General features: G+C 46.8%; 1 protein-coding gene across 2 annotated transcripts in view; it reads right to left on the reverse strand.

Moving 5' to 3' along the window:
* Window positions 1–16,452, reverse strand: part of PRRX1 (paired related homeobox 1) — an 87,306-nt gene that overhangs the window by 15,295 nt on the left and 55,559 nt on the right. The gene's annotated exons all lie outside the window — the stretch shown is intronic.

Genomic DNA, 16,452 nt, shown 5'->3' on the forward strand with positions numbered 1-16,452 from the left:
TGAATCAGAACCCTCCAAATCGATTCTGAGAGATTCGACAATTCAGACATAGACACAGCTTTAAAGGTTTTTTCTACATACCTCAAGGTACCAGGTGGCTTGTGGATGCTGAGATGGTGGGGCAGATGGAGCGTCCCATGGAAGGGTCTCCAGCGCGCTCGGCAGCAGACCCAGAAGTGGACCAGAAGTACTTCCGGTCCACTTCCGGGTCCACCGGGGAACACATCCTCCCCCCCCCCAGCTACTGGTGCCTCCTGGGTCTGGGGGAGTACCCGGGGTCCCCCCATGGCTGATCACTGAGCTGGGGGGAGGAGATGGGGTCCACCACTTAGCATGCAAGGGACCCCCCCGCGCTCCTGTGGTATGCTCCATCTGCCCCACCATCTCAGTGTTCATGAGCCATGCCTGGTACCTTGAGATATGTATAAAAAACATTTAAAGCTGTGCTTATGGTCAAGTTGCTGATTCTCTGAATCAGCATCGAATCTTCAGATTCCAATTCAGCCGAATCAATTCAGGACAGTGATCCAAATCAATAAATCAAATCACTGTCCCCTGAATTGGGCCGAATCCAAATCCAAATCGAATACAGCCTGCTTCGCACACCTCTATTTTCTATGCTGCCCACTACTAGTAGTCATTCATCACATCGCACCTAGGCCTAGGGTCAGTGAGGACCTAGTCAGGGAACTTCTGGAGGGACTGGACGTATTTAAATCAGCTGGTCCTGACGATCTCCACCCCAGAGTGCTGAGGGAATTAGCAGAGGTTATTGCGGGACCCCTGGCACAGCTTTACGAGCACTCATGGTGCTCTGGTGTGGTGCCAGAGGACTGGAAAAGGGCCAATGTGGTTCTCATTTTCAAAAAAGGGAGGAAGGAGGACCCAGGGAACTATAGGCCAGTTAGTCTTACCTCGATCCTGGGTAAGCTTTTTGAGAGAATTATCCTGGTGCATGTCCACGACGGGTCAGCAAGGGAGGTTATACTTAGGGGCAACCAACATGGGTTCATTAGAGGCAGGTCCTGTCAGACCAACCTGGTGGCCTTCTATGACCAGGTCACAAAATCCTTAGATGCAGGGGTAGCAGTAGACGTAGTCTTTCTGGACTTCAGGAAGGCCTTCGACACTGTCTCTCACCCCATTTTCATTAAAAAACTAGGGGACTGTGGCGTTGACACCTACACAGTCAGATGGGTCACTAACTGGCTGGAGGGCCGCACCCAGAGAGTGGTGGTGGACAGGGCATTTTCAACCTGGAGGGATGTAGGCTGTGGTGTCCCCCAGGGCTCGGTCCTCGGACCCGCACTGTTCAACATCTTCATCAGTGACTTGGACAAGGGGGTAAAAAGCACCCTGTTCAAATTTGCTGACAATACTAAGATATGGGGGGATGTGGGAATGCTAGAAGGGAGGAATAGGCTGCAATCGGACCTAGACAGGTTACAGGGGTGGGCAGATGAGAACAGGATGGGTTTCAACACTGACAAGTGCAAGGTGCTGCACCTGGGGAGGAAGAACCAGCAGCAGACCTAAAGGCTGGGGAACTCCCCTCTCATCAGTGCAGAGGCAGAAAAGGATCTTGGAGTCATTATTGATGCCAAAATTAACATGGGCTGATAGCGTGGGGACACGGCCAGGAAGGCCAACCACACCTTGTCATGCATCCACAGATGCATCTCAAGCAGGTCCAAGGAGGTGATCCTCCCTCTCTATATGACACTGGTCAGGCTGCAGTTGGAGTACTGTGTCCAGTTCTGGGCGCCGCACTTCAGGAGGGATGTGGACAGCATGGAGAGTGTCCAGAGAAGGGCCACCTGCATGATCAGGGGGCAGCAGAGCAGGCCCTACGATGAGAGGCTACACAACCTGAACCTGTTCAGCCTCCACAAGAGAAGGCTGAGGGGGGATCTAGTGGCCTGTTACAAACTAGTCAGAGAGGACCAGCAGGCATTGGGGGAGTCCCTGTTCCCCCGAGCACTACCAGGAGTGACAAGAAATAACGGTCACAAGCTGGCAGAGGGTAGATTCAGACTAGAGATCAGGAGGCGCTACTTCATTGTCAGGGTGGCTAGGATGTGGAACCAACTTCCAAGTGAAGTGGTGCTGGCTCCTACCCTGGGGGTCTTTAAGAGGAGGTTAGACAAACGCCTTGCTGGGGTCATTTGACCCCAGTACTTTTTCCTGCCCATGGCAGGGGGTCGGACTTGATGATCTGCTCAGGTCCCTTCCGACCCTACCGACTATGAAACTATGAAACAAATCATTGTTTGCCTTATGTGAGCTTAGAGTTTGTCTACAGATGGGCATTCTTCAAGAATAACTTCAATCAAACTCCTGATTGCCTCAATGTGTGGTTATTTTTAATCCAGATTGAATGTTTCATTCCTATTTATCATAGTCCACTTTAAAATCACACCTACCTTAATATGAAGTGAGCACAAGTGTACAAAAGTCCAACCCACATGGTTTTGTTTCATTTAGTCCTGTTTGGAATACCAGAAAGAATGCTTAAAGATCACTAGAGATTGCTGCTCCCAGAGATGTAGTGAGAGAAAAGGAACATCCATGCTGCAATGCAAAGATGTAAATACAGCTTGTATAGACAAGCCTAAGCAAGTTTTAAGACTAGCTACCGTGGTACTGATAGTGGCATGGCTGCAGGAGCTTGGAGCTGAGCACAGACTGGGGGGTATACTGTTGTCATTGCCCAAGCTAACTAGTTCACACCTAGCTCAGGTATGTTTGCCTGAGCTGCAGTTGGACCTTTTGTTCATATTAAGTGTCTACACACTTAATGTACAGTAGCCTAATAATACTGTACAGTAGTATGCTGGGCAAAAACCATGCCAATATGCTACTGTGCAGTAGGTGTCACTAAAAAACTGTGCGCCAGTGCTACCGAGCAGTGGAAACTCTAGTTACTGTGCATTTAGTTGGAACTTCATTAAGCAAGTACTAAATTAAATGTGCAGTAACTACTGTGAATTAATGAATGTGTAGATGTGCTCAGTGTAGACATATCCAGAGAGTGTTAGTAGGGAATCAGCAGGCTTGGGAAGTTTTTTTTAAACTTTTCCTGACTTCTTTTGCACCTCAGAGTTTACTATATTTAGCTGCATGCATGAACCTTGGATTTTTAATAAGCTACTTTCCCTTCTGAAAGAGAAAGGGCAAAACAACATATCATTTGCAGCTAATAGTCTTCCAATTCAAAGTTCTCTTGATACATTCAAGGAATGGAAATTGCAGGCTTATGTCTTTACACAGTCCTAGCTACAAAGGTTGAAAAGGGTACTTATCAGAGTCATTTAATTGCCTCTGCACTGGGGCTCTGGCTTGAAGAGTGAGATGTTCTTCAAATATTCTTCTATTTCATTTATAACTACACATGCTATTTTATATATCAAACAAAGGCATGGACTGAATCCACTGGCCTCATTTCATGCTGCACTACCATCTGCTGACAGACAGCCATAGTCAGCTAGCATAGAGCTTTTTATAAAGGACACTCAAGTGATTTCTTTGATTGTGTTGAATACATTAGAGTCAGACTAACTGGTTTCAAGAAACACTGCCTTCATGTCATTATGGATCACAGTCAAACAGTCCTCAGTAATTTGATATATTCTATTAGGCCCGCTTTATAGGCTATGTTAAACCGTCTCTCTGCTCCCTGTTGTACTGATTTCCTGAATACAAACCTGGGAACTGCTTTGTAATTCCTCTATTCCTGGACATCCCCATTTGCTATTGTATATATCTGCCAGGTACATGGATTGAAGGTACTGACCTATTTTATATCAGATTGGCACACATCAGCTGTTCAACAGTCCTTAACTATGTGAACATGCACAATATTTTGAAATGTGCGATCACGCTTTTCACATCTTATTTGATTGATTATCAGGCCTCTGACTGTGGGGCATGATAGATTTACTGACATAAATATTACTCTTACTGTATAGTAGACAGACCAGTGGGCCTAGGCTTCAGGGGACCCATGTTCAGTTCTTTGCATTCGATTCCCAACTCAACTACAAACTTTTTGTATGAACTAGGGCAATGCACATCAGCTTTTAAGTCCCTATTTCACAGGGTCACTAAAACAACTGAATCTTGATCATAAAGGAGTGGGCCAGGAGTGAGACTCCTATAGGGGTAGGGCGTAGACACCACACAGATCTACAAACAGCAGCTCAGAATGGTGTCTACGAGGAGTGCTGCTAGGGCCTCTGCCCAGGGGGACAAAGCTAACCGGGGCTGGTCTGAGGCCTCCACCCAGACTGAGCCCATGGGGGAGCTGATGTCCCCCTACCTCCTGGCCTGTGGGGGATCCCCAGCAGGGCCGGGGGGGGCAGAGATTGGGGGCCCCCACACCTGTCCGGCAGGTGCCCGTCTTAGGGCTCTGGAGGCGCAGGTGAGGGAGCTCCGGGTGGAGGTTAGCAGGCTGAGGGGGATCAGGGAGGTGGAGGATGAAATTGACAGTTATTTCCTTTCCCTGCAGGCCCAGGCACTGAAGGAAGAAGCAGCCCGGGGAACGCCCTCCACAGCAGAGTGGCAGACGGTCACAGCCAGGACAGGAGCAACTCGCAGCGAACCGGTACCAGCTTCTCCAGTCCGACTGGTGAACAGGTACGAGGCACTGGCAACCCTGCAGGAGATGGAAGGGGAGGAGGAAACCCTTGGGCAGGAAGAAACACCACATTCTTCACACTCCGAACAGGTCAAGAGATCCAAGAGGACCCAGAGGAGGAGGCAACGAGTGCTCGTCATAGGCGACTCCATCCTGAGAGGTATGGAAGGGCCCATCTGTCGCCAGGACCCCTCAGCACGAGAGGTCTACTGCCTCCCTGGAGCAAAGATTCGGGATGTGACGGAGGTAATCCAGGCCAGGATCAAGCCCACCGATTACTACCCCATGATCCTAGTCCATGTGGGTACTAATGATGCGGCCAGGAGAACCCCCGATCACCTGATGGTGGACTACAGTGCTCTGGGCGGCGTGCTGAAGGAGTTCGGTGCACAGGTGGTATTCTCTTCCATCCTACCAGTGACTGGACGCGGAAGACGGCATGAGAACTGCATCTGAGAAACCAACTGGCGGCTTCGGCAGTGGTGTCTTGAGGCAGGCTTCGGCTTCCTGGACAACGACCCACACATTACAACGAGGGACATGCTCAGCTGGAATGGGCTTCACCTGTCCCCCAAAGGTAAGCGTGTGTTTTCTTCTAGGTTGGCGGATCTCCTCCGGTGGGCTTTAAACTAGGCTCGTCAGGGGGAGGGGAATATGAGGGCGGGGGAAGCTGTGGACCACCAAGCCATGTGGCACCCACAAGGACAGCCCAGCCTGAAGAAAGAGAGCATTGGAAACCTGAAAGCCATGGGGAGACCAGCACTACAGCACAGGTAAGAAACAAGAAGGTAAGAAACAATGGGCCCCTTGGGACTCGGAGTGGGGGGGCAGCAAAGGCACCAGTCGCAGGGCTCAAGTGCCTATATACTAATGCTAGGAGCATGGGAAACAAGCAGGATGAACTAGCGCTCCTGCTTGCACTAAACACCTATGACTTAGTGGGGCTAACGGAAACCTGGTGGGACTCATCCCACAACTGGGCGGTACATATTGAGGGCAATAGATTGTACAGAAAGGACAGGTCGGGGAAGAAAGGGGGAGGGGTTGCGCTCTATGTCAGTGAGCAAAATACATCAACCCTCATCAAGACAGAATCCAAGGATGAGGAAGTAGAAGGATTGTGGGTTAGGCTACATGTGGGGCAAGGAGAAAGGGATTTGGTGGTAGGGGTCTGCTACAGACCCCCACATCAAGGGGAAGAAAGAGATTTGGGGCTCCTGAGGCAACTCTCGGAGACCATAAAAGCTAAAGAGGCGGTAGTCATGGGGGACCTAAACTACCCGGACGTCTGCTGGGAGTCACAGACAGCAAAGTCCCACCGCTCACGCAGGTTTCTAACCTGTGTACAGGACCTCCACCTGACACAGGAGGTACACGGTCCCACTAGGGGGAATGCCATACTGGATCTGGTATTGGCAACGGGGGATGACATGGTAGGGGACCTCCAGATCGGTAGCCATCTGGGGGACAGTGATCACCTAATAATAGAATTCACCATAAAACATCGAGTGGGTAAGGTAACTAGTAGGGTGAAAGTGCTAGACTTTAGGAAAGCTGATCTCAATGAACTCAGGCGATTAGTCAAGGACACACTGCAGAGTAGGAGTTTTGAAGGGATGGGAGCCTAAGAAGGGTGGCTGTGCCTTAAGGAAACAATCCTTCAGGCACAAAGCAAGATGATCCCCGAGCGAGGCAAAAGAGGGAAAGGGGCCAGGAGGCTTCCATGGCTGACCACAGAAATCCAGGGCAGCCTAAGGGCCAAAAGGGGAGCACATAAAAAGTGGAAACAGGGAGAGATCACCAAAGATGAATATACCTCCTCTGCTCGTGCTTGTAGGGAGGCAGTTAGATGGGCCAAAGCTACCATGGAGCTGAGGATGGCAACCCAAGTAAAAGACAACAAGAAATTGTTTTTTAGATATATAGGGAGTAAAAGGAAGACCCAGGGAGGAATAGGACCCGTGCTAAATGGGCAGAAACAATTGGTGACGGACAGGGGGGACAAGGCTGAACTCCTCAACGAGTTCTTTGCCTCAGTGTTCCTAAGCGAGGGACACGACAAGTCTCTCACTGGGGTTGTAGAGAGGCAGCAGCAAGGCGCCAGACTACCATGTGTAGACCCTGAGACGGTGCAGAGTCACTTGGAAGAACTGGATGCCTTTAAGTCGGCAGGCCCGGATGAGCTCCATCCGAGGGTGCTGAAGGCACTGGCCAACATCATTGCAGAGCCACTGGCGGGAATATTCGAATGCTCGTGGTGCACGGGCCAAGTCCTGGAGGACTGGAAAAGGGCCAACATGGTCCCCATTTTCAAAAAGGGGAGGAAGGAGGACCCGGGCAACTATAGGCCAGTCAGTCTCACCTCCATCCTTGGCAAAGTCTTTGAAAAAATTATCAAGGCTCACATTTGTGAGAGCCTGGCAGGACAAATTATGCTGAGGGGGGAACCAGCACGGGTTTGTGGCAGGCAGATCGTGCCTGACCAATCTAGTCTCTTTTTATGACCAGGTTACGAAACGCCTGGACACAGAAGGAGGGGTGGATGTCGTATACTTAGACTTCAGGAAGGCCTTCGATACGGTATCCCACCCCATACTGGTGAACAAGTTAAGAGGCTGTGACTTGGATGACTGCACAGTCCAGTGGGTGGCGAATTGGCTAGAGGGTCGCACCCAGAGAGTCATGGTAGATGGGTCGGTTTTGACCTGGAAGGGTGTGGGCAGTGGGGTCCCGCAGGGCTCGGTCCTTGGACCGATACTCTTCAATGTCTTCATCAGTGACTTGGACGAGGGAGTGAAATGTACTCTGTCCAAGTTTGCAGATGACACAAAGCTATGGGGAGAAGTGGACACGCCGGAGGGCAGGGAACAGCTGCAAGCAGACCTGGACAGGTTGGACAAGTGGGCAGAAAACAACAGAATGCAGTCCAACAAGGAGAAATGCAAAGTGCTGCACCTAGGGAGGAAAAATGTCCAGCACACCTACAGCCTAGGAAATGACCTTCTGGGTGGCACGGAAGTGGAAAGGGATCTTGGAGTCCTAGTGGACTCCAAGATGAACATGAGCCGGCAGTGTGACGAAGCCATCAGAAAAGCCAATGGCACTTTATCGTGCATCAGCAGATGCATGACGAATAGGTCCAAGGAGGTGATACTTCCCCTCTATCGGGCGCTGGTCAGACCGCAGTTGGAGTACTGCGTGCAATTCTGGGCGCCACACTTCAAGAAGGATGCGGATAACCTGGAGAGGGTCCAGAGAAGGGCCACTCATATGGTTAAGGGCCTGCAGACCAAGCCCTACGACGAGAGACTAGAGAAACTGGACCTTTTCAGCCTCCGCAAGAGAAGGTTGAGAGGCGACCTTGTGGCTGCCTATAAGTTCATCACGGGGGCAGAGAAGGGAATCGGTGAGTATTTATTCACCAAGGTGCCCCCGGGGGTTACAAGAAACAATGGCCACAAGCTAGCAGAGAGCAGATTTAGATTGGACATTAGGAAGAACTTCTTCACAGTTCGAGTGGCCAAGGTCTGGAACGGGCTCCCAAGGGAGGTGGTGCTCTCCCCTACTCTGGGGGTCTTCAAGAGGAGGTTAGATGAGTATCTAGCTGGGGTCATCTAGACCCAGCACTCTTTCCTGCTTATGCAGGGGGTCGGACTCGATGGTCTATTGAGGTTCCTTCTGACCCTAACATCTATGAATCTATGAATCTATAAAGTCCATGGATACTATGGTAATTAGGCTTATGTAAGCAGCCAGATAGGTAGGGATCAGATGGTTAATAAAATGAAAATACCATAGCAATGTAAGTCAGAGAACTGAAGGGGCCTCTTGGAACATTTGATCTAGTCCTGTGTTACAGTCACAAGCACCTCTACTATCAAAACAAAGCAGTTCAACTTTATCAATGCCACTTTGACCTGACCAAAACACAATCATGCTGATAGTGCCATCAATACCATATTGCTGCCACAACTGATATAGTTTTCCAGAGCTCTTCAGTTTTGTCAAATCAGCATATCCCCCTGCTGGAAAACTGTTCAACTGGAAAAAATTGGACTAGCTCTGACAGGTAGATTTCCATGAGCAGGATTTTCACATTTCACATATCACCCATTAGAGCAGAATACAACCATTCCAGGCAATTCTTACCTACTACAAAACACATACCATTTGGACCAAACTTTTGAGAATGTCTGAGCTAGGATAATTGTATTATATTTTTTTATTTTTGTATTTCCCCCAGGAAATGCCTTGTAACCCCCAAGGGCGCCTTGGTGAATAAAACCTCACCAATTCCCTTCTGTGCCCCCGTGATGAACTTACAGGCAGCCACAAGGTCGCTTCTCAACCTTCTCTTGCGGAGGCTGAAGAGGTCCAGGTGCCCCAGTCTCTCCTCATAGGGCTTGGCCTGCAAGCCCTTAACCATATGAGTGGCCCTTCTCTGGACCCTCTCCAGGTTATCCACATCTCTCTTGAAGTGTGGCACCCAAAATTGAATGCAGTATTCCAACTGCGGTCTGACCAGCGCCCGATAGAGGGGAAGTATCACCTCCTTGGATCTGTTCATCATGCATCTGCTGATGCACGATAAAGTGCCATTAGCTTTTCTGATGGCTTCGTCACACTGACGACTCATTCCAGGCAACTTCGGAAGCTGTTGGCTCTAAGGCAATTCAGAGGCCAAACTATGCATGATATTAATCCAAAGCCAAAAGGCTCAGGATTCAGTATATAGTTAATTGGGCTGGGCCCCATCAAAGTCAACAGCATTTCAAGCTATGGTGATCCCATAACTCAGCAGTGTTCTGTATGTGCGTGCTGAGCTATGAGATAGCTCCAGCATCCAGACACTCCCCACAAAGGATCCATATGCTAATTAGCTGCCCTCCACACACATACACTCATGACTGGAACCAAGTGTTCTTGTCATGAGGCCTGCGATCCTCCAAAAAATTATATACAGATGAGGCATTGGGCAGTCTGGTCCAGCTTCCTTTCATGGACACTGGGATCACACTAATCATATGCAACAGGCTGAGAGAGGTGGCAACAGAGGGGTTCTAGGCAAACTGTTTGGGGGCCCATTTGGTGATGTTTGCCAGACATTTAAGGCTGGTGAAGAAACAGGAATCACTGCAAATGGAAAAGAAAGGCACAGCTCTGCAAAGAGAAAGTAGAAATATATGCAACATAGTAGCTCAACATGACTTGAAAAAGAGCCAGTGCTGAGGGGGACTGTACTGTCAGTGGGCACTACTCTAAAACATTTTAGTCATGCTTGGTGTCACAGGTGACTTGCATGTGGGGCATGTGCCCCCCCGGCCGAGATAGGCCCCCAATTCAGCACCACTCAGGACAGCAAACTGCAGCCCCATAGAGCCAGGCAGAGAAGCTGTGGCTCCTCCCACAGGGCCTGCAGCAGTCCTGGTTTGAGCACCTCCCCCCCGCCCCCTGGGGATGAAGGTAGTTTTACCTGTGTTCTGGCTGGTGGTCTGCAGTTTGCTGAGCCAGCCACTTCCCATCCACAGTTTCCTGTCTGCAATTGTGCCTTGCCCAGACTCAGAAGACACCAGTCACCCCTGCTTGGTATTGCCTGTATTTAATCAACTTCTTAGTTAATTTCCATTACTGAGTACATGTTGCTTTAGTAGCAGTTTAATGATAGGGAATGTATCTAGTGAGGTATCCTTTTATGTGAATGTAAGACAAGGAGCACTTTTGCTAATTAGGGGGAAAATTCTTGACTTGTATTCAAGTGAATATGGTACATTTTTACTTATGAGGAAAAAGGTTTTCAGGGCCTCGTATAGACCCATTTAACTATATGGGATTCTTTTCATCGACTTCCATGGAATTTGGATCAGGACCTTAATGTGCACATAAGTGTTAACAACTTATTATTCACTATCTGTCATTTATTATTTTACTCTTTAAAATAGCAATGCACATCAACCAAGGAGCAGAAACAAAGTTATGGGGAATTGGTGATGGATCACACAGAATTTATGAATAAACCTAGCCTTGGATTTGTGGGATTCCATGGAAATTGTTTGGGTTAGTGATTCAACCAATTATGAACAACTAAACTATGAAATACACTAACAAACAAAATTAGGAAAATTATGATTGGTTCACAAGAAGAACAGGTTAAACCCACATACTAAATAGATAATTGGCCCATCTCCAATAAGTGGAAAACAAGTTCTCTTTACCATGTCACATTTCCAGCAGAAGCTTTAGCATGTTACACTTTAGCACCTACTTATATGATCTGGTTTGTGGCTTGAACATTGAGGGTAGCCTGGGCAACAGTGACCATGAGCTCATCAGGTTCACTGTCTGCTGCAAGGTTGACAAATCAACTAGCAGGATTGAAGTCCGGGACTTCAAAAATGCTGACTTCAACAGACTCTGGGCATTAGTAGGGGAGGTGATGCGGGACCAGAGATGGAAGGCGAGTGGGGTGCATGAAGAGTGGTCATTCCTCAAAGACATGATCCTTGAAGCACAAAAGAAAGCCATTCCCATGAAGAGGAAAGGTAGCAGAATGGGCTGGCAAGCCCTCCTGGCTCAATAGGGACATCATGGTCCTCTTGAAAAAGAAAAAAGAAACATACACATAGTGGAAGCTAGGGACAGTCCTCAAAGAGGACTAAGTTAGCCAAGGGAGTTTATGTTAGCCAAGGGAGTCAAGGGCAATAAGAAGTCCTTCTTTAGATATGTAGGGAGCAGCAGGAAAACAAATGCAAGTGTGGGGTCCCTGCTTAACACCTTGGGACCGCTGGTAATGGACACTTACGGAAAAAATGAACTCCTGAATGCCCACGTTGCTTCAGTATTTCACTGGACAAAGGGGAAAGACAATCAAGATAAGGATCACAGGGGGCATGGTTGGAATGATACGAACAGGTCTCTCACCACCTGGACACAGGAGAGAAGGTCAACAGTATATATCTAGACTTCCAAAAGGCTTTTGATCTAGTATCCCATGATGTCTTTGCAGAAAAATTGGAAGATTGTGGGCTTAACTGCTCAACAGTTCAGTGGGTGGAAAACTGGCTGCATGGTAGGACCCAGAGAGTTCTCATGAATGGATCTGTGTCATTCTGGCGAGAAGTAGCCAGTGGTGTCCCTCATGGGTCTGTGCTTGGACCAGTGCTTTTCAACATCTTTATCAATGATCTGGATGCGGTGGTGAAAAGCTCACTGGCCAGGTTTGTGGATAACACCAAGTTATGGGTGGGCATGTTCATGTCAGAAGATAGGTTGCAGATACAGGCAGATCTGGACAGACTGGAGAGTTGGGTGAACCAGAACCAGATGAAGTTCAACACTCAGAAGTGTAAGGTGCTCCATCTGGGGGCAAACAATCCTCAACATACCTACAGGCTTGGTGGCAACAATTTGACTTGCACCACTGCTGAAAGGGACCTAGGGGTAGTGATCGACCATTGCATGAACATGAGCCGGCAGTGCAATGCTGTAGCCAGCAGGGCAAGCAGCATGCTGGCATGCATTAACTGTTGCATCTCATGCAAAACTAAGACAGTGATACTCCCACTGTAGTCCGCACTGGTGAGACCACAGCTGGAGTACCGCATCCAGTTCTGGGTGCCTCACTTCAACGAGGACGTGGAAAAACTTGAGAGGGTCCAGAAAAGAGCCACGTATGATCAGGGACTTGCAAGACCAGCCATATGAGGAGAGGCTGAAGGACTTGGGCCTCTTCAGCCTACCGAAGAGAAGGCTGAGAAGGGACTTGGTAGCAGCTTACCACTTCATCAGGGGAGTACATCAAAAACTTGGTGAACAGCTGTTCACCAGGGCACCCCTGGGGAAGACCAGGAGCAATGAATACAAACCCCTGGAAGGCAGCTTCAGGATCAGTTCCAGGAAAAACTCCTTCACAGTCAGGGTGTCCAGACTGTGGAATAAACTCCCTCCAATGGTGGTCCAGTCACCTGCCCTGGAAATCTTCAAAAGGAGACTGGACAGTCACCTCACTGGGGTCACTTGACCCCAGTTGTCTTTTCCTGTCTAGTGCAAGGGGACTGGACCCGATGAATTACAAGGTCCCTTCCAGCCCCTAATGATCTATGAATCTATGTTTGATGACAATAGTACATTGTCATCCCATTTGGTTGAACTTTGCACAGTCCAACCCACCGTTCCCCTCCAGAGGATAAAAAGAAACAAGGAAACACATCACAAGAGGCAAAGTTGAAAAATGCCCAGGATGACATTGATGTGGAAAGACTCAGTCTCTGTTCAGTCTGTCTGTCACTTGAGCATATTTGCTGAATATAAATATGCTGAATAAAACCAACCCTTTAAAGTTATAGGCAAGACAAGCCATGGAAATATCAAGCAAAAACCTGAGCTGGTTAACATCCTGCATGGCGGAAGTTTGTAATGGAAAGAGACTCCCACAGTGCAATGGGTACACTTTGAATATCAGCCCTTCAGTTTGCATGGGACATCTGCCTTTCCTCACTAATCACTTAAACTGTAAGCTCCTTGTTTCACTTTGCTAGCACTGGAGACCGCAACGTGGCACACAGGCTTTGAAGAAATATTGGAATGAAGGCAAACATCATTGATGTTTACAGTTGCCCTAGAGTTGAACAGACCTATCGGAGACTAGTACAGAAAGAATGGAGACATGTTACTTAGCCAAGCAGCTATCCAGTTCCTGTTCAGACCAGTCCTGGATATAAAAGGCATCTTAAGCAAAGATGGAATTTAGTTGTTCCCACTCTCCACTCTACCCACTACAGTTTGCTCAGCAAACCACCCATCCCTTTGCTCCATTCATTACTTTTTCCTCAACACTTATTCACAGAAACCAGAGACCATCAGCCCTTAGTACCATATCCAGAAATGGCCCCCAAAGCATGTATAGATTAACTTTATAATTCCCAAGTTTTTCACCAAGTAGGAAGGGCAATACCAAGCTAATGGTGCAATAAGGTACAAAATAATTCCAATCCTGTTGTTCTTGTCAACCATTTTTTTCAGGTCTAATCCAAGCAGTAAAGGTCCCAAATAAAAACACTATAAATCCTTTTCTCCTCATTCCAACATCTAGGGATAAGGCTTGTGTTCACCATGCAACAGAACTGATTCTTCATTCCATTAAAACTCCTTAATTCTTGAAGCCAATTAACATGGGATCACAGAATAGGAATCAAGTCCATAACAGCATTCTCACATTCTGAGGTGGAGTTTTCAGACTTTTCCTAATGGAACTAGACACCCAAATTCAATTAACATTCCAATGGGCACATCTACACGAGATGCTACTGTGTAGTGGTTACCATGCCTTTATATAGTACTTGTATAATCAAGTACTAAATAAATGTGCAGTAATCAAAGTTACTGTGCAGTAGCACCAGCAAACACCTTTTTAGTGTTGCTACTGTGCAGTAGCCTAATAATACTGCTTAATAGCATATTAGCTCTGTTTGTGCTATGACATGCTACTGCACAGTATTATTCAGCTACTGTAGTTAGCATCCTGTGTAGATGCGCCCAAAAGCGAATGGAGTACTTCATTCCTTTAGGTACCTATGAAAGTCCCAGCCTAAAGCTTTTGTTGTGCATACAGTGGTATGAAGGATGCTATGAACAAACTGGCCATTGTATGAATAATAATGATTTGTACTTTACATTCGAAGGAAAGTTAGATCTCCACCCAGAAAAGCATTTAAGCACATGCTTAACTATAAAAATTTGAGTTGTCCCACTGAAATAAATGGGACTAATGTTTTAAGTGCATTGCTGGATTGAACCTTATAATGTTCTTTTATGCAAAGGGATAGATCTTCAGACATCGAAAACCACTTGGATCCACTTGGATCCATTGAAATAAACAGATACATCAATTAGACCAGCTGGGGGTCTTGCCTAATATACACAAGAATATATCAAATATCGCACTTTAACAATAATCCTGTTTGTTCTATGGGGATACAACCTAGAGTGAAAGTACCCATCTCCCCCACCCCACCCTAGTGTCCCTGGGAAGGGATACAACCCCACGAGAGAAAAGTTTTATTAAGGAAATGAAAAGCTAAATTTGTTCTTTTGCCACCTCTTTGCATTGCTTTTTGCTGTCCATCTGGTAACAGTTATTGCACCTGAACTCTTCTGGATCGAGGCCCATCAATTTGGGAACAAAAGCACATTCCATTTAAATTAAAGTGGGGTTTTCAAATTCCAAAAGGTTTACAGCCCCCTCAACTCCTCTCCTCCCCATCAGACAGACAATCCCTGGACAGATTCCTTTGCTGTCTAGAAATGCTTGGATACAAACCTGCCCACACTTTTCTTTTTTGCAAGAGAAAGTGTTTGGAGATTATTTTTAAACAAGCGTATTGGATATTTAGACTGACGTAGGAAGATACTTAGGCGTTTGGAATGCATTAGGAGTAAAAATATGTTTAGGAGTTTTAAAGTATTGAAGAATGCCTACATGTGAAGATAGCCAGCCATCTTGTTCAGGATGAGGTGAGAGAGCTTTTCATTAATAATTGTGTAGAGTATAGTGTTTGTGTTTTAATTTACCAGGGGCTTTATTTCAGTGTCTTCAACCATTTATGGGATCATACAAACAGTTTGTTTATTGCCTTCCACCTTGTTTAGACCTCTGAACTTTACAAAATGGGTGGAGGATGCTATGAGGTCTGACACCAGGAACATAAGGTACCAGTCAGAGGAGAATCTCTCTCAAGGTATGGTCATCTTATGGCAGTTCAGTTTCATGGGTAGTGGAAATACTTTACGACCAGCTTCTCTGCTGTTTTGATTCCCAACATGGTTCCTGGAAGCATTAAAAAGGACTCTGAAAAAGGTAATAGTAAGTACTTAGATATTTGTCTTCATTGTTGCTATTTTCTGCCTTACTTGGCTTCCTCTGGAATCTAAATGAAGGATCTCAAGTAATAGTGGATCAGTAGAAAATAAAGAGCAAGACCTGCCACCTATTGGAGTCAACTCATTGGAAGTCTTTATGTTTAATTTTGTGGGTTTTGGATCAGGCTCAAAGTAAAAGCCATGGGGTAGAGACATAGAAACCAAAAAAGAACTCTAGCACAGCACCAATAAATGATGGACAACTCTTAGAAGGTGCAAAGATACAGTTTCAGAAAGCGCTCAACCATGTGGATGCTTGTCTGAGCTACAAGCATCTCATCTCTCAACAGCAGGGGAACAGATTCCTTCTTCTTCTTCTTAGTGTTATTTATTTATTTTGTAACATTTCAGCACTTTAAGTTGCAGCCAGAACCTGGACATGCACCTTCCATGTTTGAAAAATAAAGCTGCTTTAAAAATACTATGTCTACTTCTGAAAATATTTGGAATTGTGCTTCAGTTTCAATGTAAGTTGCAGGTGAAAATGTAAGTTGATTCTTTGCTCAAGTGTACCAATGGTCATGAAACCTCACTTACAGGTAAGAATTGTGCATTATTGTGGTGCATTTATTACTGATTCAGCTGCTTTGTTCCAATGGCAATGCTGCTGACAGGTGCTTAGGCAAATGTTCAAAAGGTATTGGTGTACTATTTATCTGTAAAGATCAAGTGTCTGGGGCCCGAGGTGGACTATTTTGTGAAGGCCTGCATAAATTGTTTGGGAAGCAACCTAAACAGCTCTTTGCTGAGGCACATGTGTTATGACTTCCCTCTGAACTGAATCTGAGCTGTTATGAGTTTGGCAGGAATAGCTTCATCTTACTGTCCTATAACATCACCACAACATCTGGGACAGCGCTGCTGCAAAAATCATGGTGTTGCAATGATGGCCCAGAAGGTCC

The sequence above is a fragment of the Alligator mississippiensis genome, chromosome 5, assembly GCF_030867095.1.
Source record: "Alligator mississippiensis isolate rAllMis1 chromosome 5, rAllMis1, whole genome shotgun sequence".
Classification (NCBI taxonomy): domain Eukaryota; kingdom Metazoa; phylum Chordata; order Crocodylia; family Alligatoridae; genus Alligator; species Alligator mississippiensis.